We start from the raw sequence: 9,537 nt of genomic DNA, 5'->3' as shown, positions 1-9,537 counted from the left end.
ATTTTTAAAAGGAAGTTAGATGAGCACCTTGCCGGGGTTATCTGACCCCGGTGCTCTTTCCTGCCAAGGCAGGGGGTCGGACTAGATGATCTTCCTAGGTCCCTTCCGACTCTAGCTACTATGAAACTATGAAACTACCTGAAAGCAGTGTTTAAAAAGCATAAAGCAAATGCAGAAAGCCTCCTCAGCTTCAATTTTACCTCATTCAGAAGGGCATCTCCATGCTTCCTCAGGATTGTAATGAACTAATGTCCTGCTGCTGTGGCACACGTGGGGCTGGCAGACACCATGCCATACGTTATGCTCCCCACAAAGTCAAGGGCCTGGCTGAAGGGAAAGTATTTGCCAATGACCTGGGGACAAATAGAAAGAAGGGAAACTGCATTGAACGCCAAAGTTCAAGAGGGATATTAAAGAGTTGTGCTGTGCATAAGCTTCTGCCCTTCAGCAACTTGGTGCATGTGCAAGAGGTGAATCCTGTGCTTGAACGTTTCAGCCGTCTTCAATGGAGAGAGCATTATTTGACAACACAACATGAATACAGCCAAGCTGCATCCCAGGATAAGTTAAAACAGGCACACAAAGAGACCAAGTCCTGGCTGAGGCTCTCACTTGGTTGCTGTACAGGTTGCTGACAAAGGTTTGTTCTGTGCAGGGACAGAACTATCTACAAAACTTTCTAATATTGCTCTGCCTTATTCTTTCTACCATGGACATGGGTAAACAGCAGCACATAATGGATGAACAATAAGTGTCCCTGATGCACACCCCCCGCCATGCACTCCAAAGAAAGAGATAAACCATGTGTGAGAAAAGGAATGGACAGTGAAGGAGTCTCCACACCAGTCTCTTGAGCCACTGACCTTCACCATGTGGGAGGATGCTATAAGCACAGGCCTCAGGGCTGTAAGCTTTGAGCTCCTCATGGAGACCTCTCAGCTCTTCCTCCACTGCATCCATGATCATGGACTGGTCTGGAATGAAAATAAGGAGGAAAAAGTGCTGTAATGATGCTTGAAAAAGAACCTTGGCTCCATGGAGGAACCATGTGCAATGCCATGGGCAGTGTGGTCCAAGGGTGATGTTTCAGGTCTGAGTGACTTCAGTGGGGCCAAAGCTGCTACAAGCCTCTCCCCATTCTTGCTGGGAGGGCTTCTTTTCACACTTCCCAAAAGAGGGCCAGGCCCTTCACACCATGCAACTCTTCTCTCTTAGAAGGAGACCTTCCAGCCAGTTGTGGTGCTTTTGAGGTGTCACTAAACTAGCAGCAAATGGACAGAGGAGAGGAGTAGACATTACCAGAGGGAGAAAAGGGGCAGAGTCACTTGCACCTACTCAGAGTGCCCTCACCTTGTAGGTGGAGAAAGCAGGCAATGCACTCAGTAGCACTCAGTGGCCAGAGTGGTGCAGGTGTAGGGTACCAGCAGCCCCAGCAGGGACCCAAATTGCTCAAAAGGCTCTTGCAACTGAGAAAAAAGGAGAAAGAAATGAATGACATGTGCCTGTGTCTGGCTAGAGTGATATTTAAGTTTATGATCCCGGGAAGGTGAAAACAGGAATGCATCCCTGTGGGACCCTGTCTGCTAGGGAAGCTTTCTACATCTCAGGGTGAGGCTGTGATGAGGCTGAAAGAGAGAGTTAGACCATACTTACTCTGCAATAGACTGTCTCCCGATAGGTGACAAGCAGCTGGGAGCTGGCCTGCAAGACCCTATCTCTCTCCCAGTCCTTGTCGGAGAAGAACCATGGCTCAAGAAGCTGTCGGGAGAGCAAACTATTGTCAGAGGAACAATTTCAACAGCAGACATCACCATCACCACTGAAATCCCTCCAAGCAATCTGATTCTTTTATCATCTGGATACATCCCAGGCAGGTTTTAATTCCCCTGAAGCCAGAGGAGCTGTTAAGTGACGCTGGCACAAGATGGTGCAGCTACTAGTGATATCAATAGGATGCAAGGGAATTACTATCCATTGCCCCAAGGACACCTTGGGAGACTCCCCTCTCATCTTCCCTGCTGATCTTGGGAGACTCCCCTCTCATCTTCCCTGCTGGGGCCCCTGCACCTCTCTTTGGCCTATTCCCACTGTCCCCAAAGAGAGCTCTGCCTGCTCCTGCTGGCTACTCACATGGAACATCTCCATGAACCAACTCTCAGTGGGGTTTCTTCAAGGAGGCCCCTCATGAGCTCACCCAAGGCCTGCATGGACAACTCATGCAGTGACTGCAAGCAGGAGATAGAAGAGGGAAGCTCAGGGCCAGCTGGAGTGTGTCACAAAACCCAGAACCATTCTAGAGAGGACAGGGGTGACTGCCAGGACCTAGAGCAGACTGGGGAGCAGGTCCCAGCAGGTCATGCCAGAAGACAGCTGTTTAGATGTACCTGTATTTGGAAAGAGTCCTGAGCCATCTCACCCTCCTCCCTCAGCTACTGCACAGCTGGAAGAGGGAACAGGCACTTGAGGCAGTCATCAAGGATTTTTCTGTTTTCATCCAGATTCAGTGTGGGTTTCATCTTGCTGGCAGAAGAAAGAAAGGAAGAAAAGCCCTCAGTCACACTGACTGCCAGCCACAACGAAAAGTGGATCTAGTGCTAAGATATGATCTGAACCTAGAACCCAAAATGCAAACCCCACTAGACTTGGCAGCTGAGAAGCAACTTGCACTCCCCACCACTCCTAGTTGTTCCACAACCACCACCACCAAGTCTTTCAAATCCAAATCTCCAAGCAGACCAAATACATTCAAACCCTCTGACCCCAGCTGCAGGGAGAGCAGCCTGTGGCCTGAGCCCTGCAGGTGTCTCTCAGCTCCAGCTCTGACAGGAAGAACAACAGAGAGTTAAGGAAGGAGCTCATCTCTGACCTGGGCATCCCAGTGCCAAGGGTCAGGGCAGGAATCACCTACTTCAGGTACTCAATGGCAAGCATGGCCCTGAGGCGAACAGGAGAAGCCAAAGAATTTATTGGTTCTTCTTTCCTAAAGTCCTAAAAGGCAGAAACATCATCAATCTGTCTCATCAATCTATCTGTCTCTAGCAGACATGAAGTTTTGTTTTGTTTTCCACTTTGGCTACATTTGTTAACCTGCCACAATAATATATTTTGACCCAAACTTCACAATATACAGAAGGGCATTGCCTCTGAAATCTTATAAAGAAAACATAGCTCACTTTCAGGACCTGAAAATCCAGATACAGTATTCTGACCAATCTCTGGGTATTATAAAAGGGAATGTACAATATTGACTGGATTCCAAGATGAGTTTTTTCCCCCATAAAACATGGGGAAAATGAAGCCTCATCTTAGAATCAAGTATGAAGGGTCCTGCACTGCTCCCTGGCTCCACACCCATTCCCTCCCAGCTCCCTGTATGCCCTTAACTGGAGCCAGGAGTGGCAAGGGAATCAGTGCAGAGCCAGGGCAGTCCAGATTCCCTTGTTGTTTCCTGGCTTTGCGCTGGGTCCTACTGCTCCATGAGTCCATGCTGAATCACTCATGGCTCCCTGGCTTAGCACGGAGCCAAGAAGCAGCACAGGACCCACCATGGAGGCACATGGAAGTGCAGCATGCAGCAGTAGGGGAGGGGGTCAGGCAGCAGTTGGGGGTATGTTGCTGGGGAGCAGAGAGAAGGCAAGTAGGTTGAGGAGACACCAGGGCGGAAGGCAGGAGGAGCAAAGTGCAGGAAGGCCAGACATCAGAGGTGAGGAAAACAAGAGGAGGGCAAGGTATAGAGGTGGGGGAAGATGCCATGGTCAAGCTACCCTCTCTACCACCTGCCCCTTGCCCCATGCCTCTCTACCACCTTCCCCCTTGCTGCTGCTGCCCTTCCTGCCACAGCAGTGGAGGGTTTAAATTTAAGACAACCTCCCCTAAAGTTAATTCTATACATAGAAATTTATGACATATCTATAATTGTACAGAATCTAATGGGGAGAGTCATCTTAAAATTCACAGTCATCTTGGAGTCAGGTAAATATGGTAATTCTAAGTCAAAATCTATCATTAGGTTCTTAAGATGCTCCACTGAGGTATATTGGTGCACATGCATGCATGCACACACACACACAGAACCAGTAGCTGCATTAGATCCTGTGTAAACTGTCAACCTGCAAAATGCTGCTAAACAAAAGGTATTTTCTCAAACTTATTTTTACTTTGGTAAATAAAACATGCATACCTAGAGTACAAAGTCTTCCCACCTTTATTTTGTCCTCGCCTCAGGAAAACTCCCACTGAGGAGAATGGAGTCATATTGAAGTAAAATATTTTGAGTAAAATTCTTTTGGAATGACCTGCTAGCATCTACTTCTACCATGCACATGAGTCTGTCCTTCTGTGTCTCTCAACATCAGGACAGATTGCTCAGCTGAAAGGCCAAATGTCTGATGTTGATCTGATGAGCTCTGAAATCACCCTAGGGCTAATTAACGTGTCACTGTACAAACAACTCCCTTTTATGTCTCATTCATGATCTACGCTGCTGTTTTGCAAATAGATACCCGCTTAGGCAATACTCAAATGCTTTAAGGAAAACTGCTTGATGAGTTTAAGGCACAGTTTCAAAACACATCTAAAAACTATTGAATTATATTTCATCCCATGAACTACAGACAAGAAACACATCATCATACATTCCCAAATTATGTTATAAGCAACACATTCGGAGTTAATTTCTGCTAATATAACTCTCTTCACTTTGCAGAATTTGCTTCACTGTGATTGTAGAAAGGAGAAAAATATTCTCTCTCTCTCTCTCTAGGATTCTCTCCACCACCATTGAGGCCTATATTTATGAAATATCACAGAACCAAGATAATTGATGACTACACAAACCTATAAATTCTTGAGAGCCATGGGAGATTTGTAAAGATATAAACCTACTAGTGGATCTAAAAGTGACAGTACTGTTTGCTTCCAAAGGAAAGTGTTGGTTGTAGTGTAGATAGGCCTAAACTAGCTTTAAAATAACTGACTTGGATACTCCTTCCAGTCTAGCCCTGGCTGCAGGCAGCTAAGTGGGAGGCTGTAAAACCAGTCAGAGAAGCAGAGCAAATATTTGGGCAGGTAGCACATACCAAAAGCTGTGCTCCTACAGCTACATTGCTACTGGCATTAGAGACCCATTTAATGCAAAATCAGGTATGTTTGTACTATACAGTGGGTGTGTCTACATGTAGAAATGCTGCAGAGTGGGTTTATAAACCCAACCCAGGCAGGTGTCAACACGTACAGGGATTCAGGAGCAGATTTGCTGCTCCTGGCAGCAGTCTGCTCCTGCCCTCTCTGGCTCTGCACTGGCCCCCTGCAGAAGCCCACTGGAGCTCTAGACTCCCCTGGGTGCTAGCTCAGGGGTTAGCAGGGAGCATAGGGCCAGGAGACAGCTGTCTCCTGGCAGAGGCTGGGAGATTGCTCCTGGCTCCTGGGAGCTGCCTGCTGCCAGGGCAGGATCTGGTGGCAGAGCCTGGGTGGGAATAACGTCCCCCTGCCCCAGCAGCAGGGAGCTTCCTGCCCTGACTCCTCAACTTGGAAAATGTCCCAGCCCCCTGCCCTGTTCTGCTACTAGGGCAGCTATCAGTGAACGTCTGGGACCTGCCCCTCCCCTGCAGCCCTTTCAAAGTGCTGTACCTCCATTGGCCAAGTGGGGCACAAGGCTGGGAAAAGTCTGCCGGGCTGGAACCTGCCCCTGACCAGGACAGTTCCCAGCCAGCCCCAGGCTGCATGGGGAAGCCTGCATGTTCAGCCTGGAGCTGGCTGGGGACTGCCGAAAATGGGACAGACCCCAGCCACCTCAAGGCTGCATGTGCAGATTTCCCCATGCAGCCTAGGGCTGGCCAAAAACTGTCCTGGCCAGGGGCAGGTCCCAGCCAGCTCCAGGCAGGGCAGAGAACTCTCCCTGTGCAGGGAGCTCCCAGCCCCCGCTCCACAATTGTGGAGCGGGGGCTGGGAGCTCCCTGCTGTTGGGGCAGGGAGATATTGTCCCCACCCAGACTCCACCACTGGAGCATGCTCTGGCAGCAGGCAGCTCCTGAGGGCAGGTAGCAATCTCCAGACCCTTGCTGCCCAGCTGACAGGGAGCAAATTTGCCATACTGTGCAGTAATTACTCGGCAGTTAATTTGCTAGTTGCATTTGTTCATTGTAAGGGTCAGCACATGTAGATAGTGACACTTACTATGCAGTAATTAGCTCTACTGAGCAGTAAGGAGTCTTGTGTAGACGCGCCCAGTAGGTCACAGTTTGGAAATGATCCTTCATATACATGTGCTGACCATTATGCAAATTATGGAGGGACTGGGCAGAACTCTGTAAGTAATGTTGAATCAAACTTTTCAATCCAACAGGAGGTTTAAATTTTCATTTTATAAAAATCTCACTGAAATGTCGAAAATTACTATGTCTGATATAAACATTAACCAGTGCACAAAGATTTATTTTACATGGAGGTGGATGAAAAATGAATTGATTCAAAGGCTATAACTATTTTTTAAAATACCCTTTTTTCCAATAGATTTTATCTGGATTGTTTTACTTTTTTTGGACCCCTTTTGCAAAAAATCTAAAACAACATAGTACTCATCCTTTGTCCTTATTATTATTCTGTATGCTGATTGCCTGAGTATCATTTATACATTATTCATCTTTATCTATAAACACTTGTATTTTTTAGCTAAAATCAAAAGAAGGTACGAGTCCAGCTGAATCCAGTAAAATTTGCTGTGGTGTAAACACCATCACAAAAACCTTCAGTAGCATTAAGACAGCATTTTCCCATATGAATGAAGTGTATGACAGTCAAATGCACTAATCTGTTGATATAATTAATATGAAAGCATATGATGTCATTGTTAAGGTTTCATATGAGATGAAGCAAATTTGATAAGCAAAAAGCTTCGTAGATCTGTCAAAGTACCAGCTGGCATTGGAAATGAAACCTTTAATTAGTACAGGAGTTTGTTACTGACAGCATTTCAGCTGATAACAAGTCAGAAACTTCATTGTTCTTTTCTCTCTCAACATCTTATTTCCATTCTTTAAAGGATGGATGGATAGATAGGTTGATGCCAAAACTTAATTGCTTTTTGAGTTTTTATTTATGTCTCTGATGCTCTGTATGGAAATGAAAAATTGGCACAGAGCAGGGACTGTATCTTCCCTACATTCCAGATACTCCTGGGCCCAAAATATTTAGATGTTTAAAAAATTACAAAGTAGCAAATGACTAGCCACAAGTCATACATAGGGACCTACCAAATTGACAATTTCATGGATTATGCAAAAACCATACAATGCCTGTGAAATCCACAAAAATTTGTGATAGCATTTTATTTTCTGTTAAGTTTTTTTTTTCCTGACTCCTCAGATGGATTTAGTAGTCCTTATGGTGCTACATTTACAGAGCTGCCAGCAAGATGGCTGCTGCACCTGACCCTCACCACTTCTTGGTTGTCATGGGGCTGCACCCCTCTCCACCAACCAGCAGTGAGGGGCAGGGCTGTATCAGGGATAGTCCTCACAGCCAATCAGTGGTGAGGGGCTGGGCCACATAACAGGCAGCATTTGTAGCCAATCAGTGGCCCAGGGTAGGGTCACCGGGGCCCATGGCCCATCAGAGGCGTGGAGGGGGGGACCCACTACACTCCACCATGAAATGACTGCTGGGCCCCACATTCTGCCCAGCACTGTGTGGCTATGCCCTAAATTTCCTTTTACAAAGTGTTGTCAGATATAGGAGTGAAAACAAAACAAAACAAAAATAATCACTGTAAGTCTTATTGCTATTACACACTATTTAATGAAAAGTCCCTCCATCTGAAAGGTCTATCTAATGAGTTCTTACTACACAAGCTTAGGGACCTACTCAATTCACGATTCTGCAAAATCAGACAGTGTCTGTAAAATATGGCAGTGTCTGCAAAATCTATGGAAAAAAAAAAACAACATACTTAAAATGCTGGCTCCACAGCAGGAGCCAGCAGTCCTCATGGCCGTTGCAGCCTGGCCATGCAGCCCACCAGAGGGAAGTGGTGAAAGGGGGCCGCCAGCACCAAGGGGAGCAGGCAAGATGGTAGTCACCCCCATGCCTCACTGCTGATTGACTGAGAGGGCTGCCTGTTGTCCAGCTCTGCCCCTCTTGACCAGTCAGTCACTCTAAAACCACCAGACAATAGAGAAAATGAATAAAGAGAGCGAATACTGGATAACATTAGGACAGTATTTCCTTGCAGAGAACTGAAAACGGGGTGGCCTGGGCATCTGGCAAATGCATTTTTGATTTAACAAACATAATAAAATATTTTTAAAATTTGTTAATGTATGTTTGTAACAAGGTCTCACCCCAGGTATGGCCTTGATGCCTCTCCCGGGCTATGGGTCCCTGACCCTGGTTCTCACCCCTCACAGGCTCCAAGTCCCTGCCCTGCCTTCTCTTATTCCTCTGCATCTATAGCCATGCTCCTTGGCCTTGGCCATTATCCCTCAGGCCCTGGTCATGGACCAGTTAAGGCATCCACCACCCCTACAGTTTCAATCCCTAAACCACTGGTGCTTCCCCAGCCCTAAGGCTGTCTTACTCCAAGCAACTGAGATGCTTTATCAGAGGGTCCTCTTGCAACCAGCTCAGGAGCTCTTTCCTCTATGGCCCAGCTCAAGTCCTAGGCTTATAACGTGAAAGCCCAGCCCCTTTTGGATTATACGTCTCCCTTGATTGCCCTCTGCCTCACCTGCAGCCTGCCTTCCCTTCAAGTAGCAGGAGCACCAAGCTCCCTGCTACAACATTTCAAATGATCAACCATAACCAGTGGCATTTAGTTCCCATGTGTTTTGTCTTAAAAATTTAACTGCTCAAAGTAGTTTTACAGAGTATTTTAATGTAATTAGAAACTAAGATACAAGAAATTTGCTCAATAAATCATGTTGAAGGCCTTATAGAAAATATATCTTAATCATGAACGAAAAAACAAAAGCCCAGTCTCTCCGCACCAGTAGAAAATGAGGCTGAAGGTGATATTTCCCATATTTATTCACATACTACATGCCCCCAAATAAGGCAAGAACCTTGTTAGGAGGAGGCAGAACAAAGAAAAAAAATTTCCTTTTAACCAAACTGTTCAAAATCATTTTCCTCATTTAAAACACTCCCTTGACCCCCACGTTTTCCATTGCTAATTTTGGGGAAAAAGGTAAATGTGGTATGTGAATAAATAAGGAACTTTTAAACAGTAGAAGTGTCCTAGAACAGGGCTGTCCTACTTCTAATGGGCTGGGGGCTGCACACTGTGCCGCATGGCCCCCCACTACTGTGCACCCCCTGCCCTTGCTGTGCTGTGAGGCCACTTTTGGGACTCACTGCCTCCCCCCTGCCCCCCGCCACCCCACAGGGCTCCATGAGCCCTGCAAGCCATGCCCCCAACAGTTTCATAGATTTCATAGACATCAGGGCTGGAAGGCACCTCGGGAGATCATCGAGTCCAGCCCCCTGCCCAAAGGGCAGGAAGTCGGCTGGGGTCATAGGATCCCGGCAAGATAAGCATCCAAT

The sequence above is a fragment of the Crocodylus porosus genome, unplaced genomic scaffold (genome assembly GCF_001723895.1).
Source record: "Crocodylus porosus isolate Cpor-Errol unplaced genomic scaffold, CroPor_comp1, whole genome shotgun sequence".
In the NCBI taxonomy this organism is placed as follows: domain Eukaryota; kingdom Metazoa; phylum Chordata; order Crocodylia; family Crocodylidae; genus Crocodylus; species Crocodylus porosus.
Note: the sequence above shows the minus strand (reverse complement) of the source record.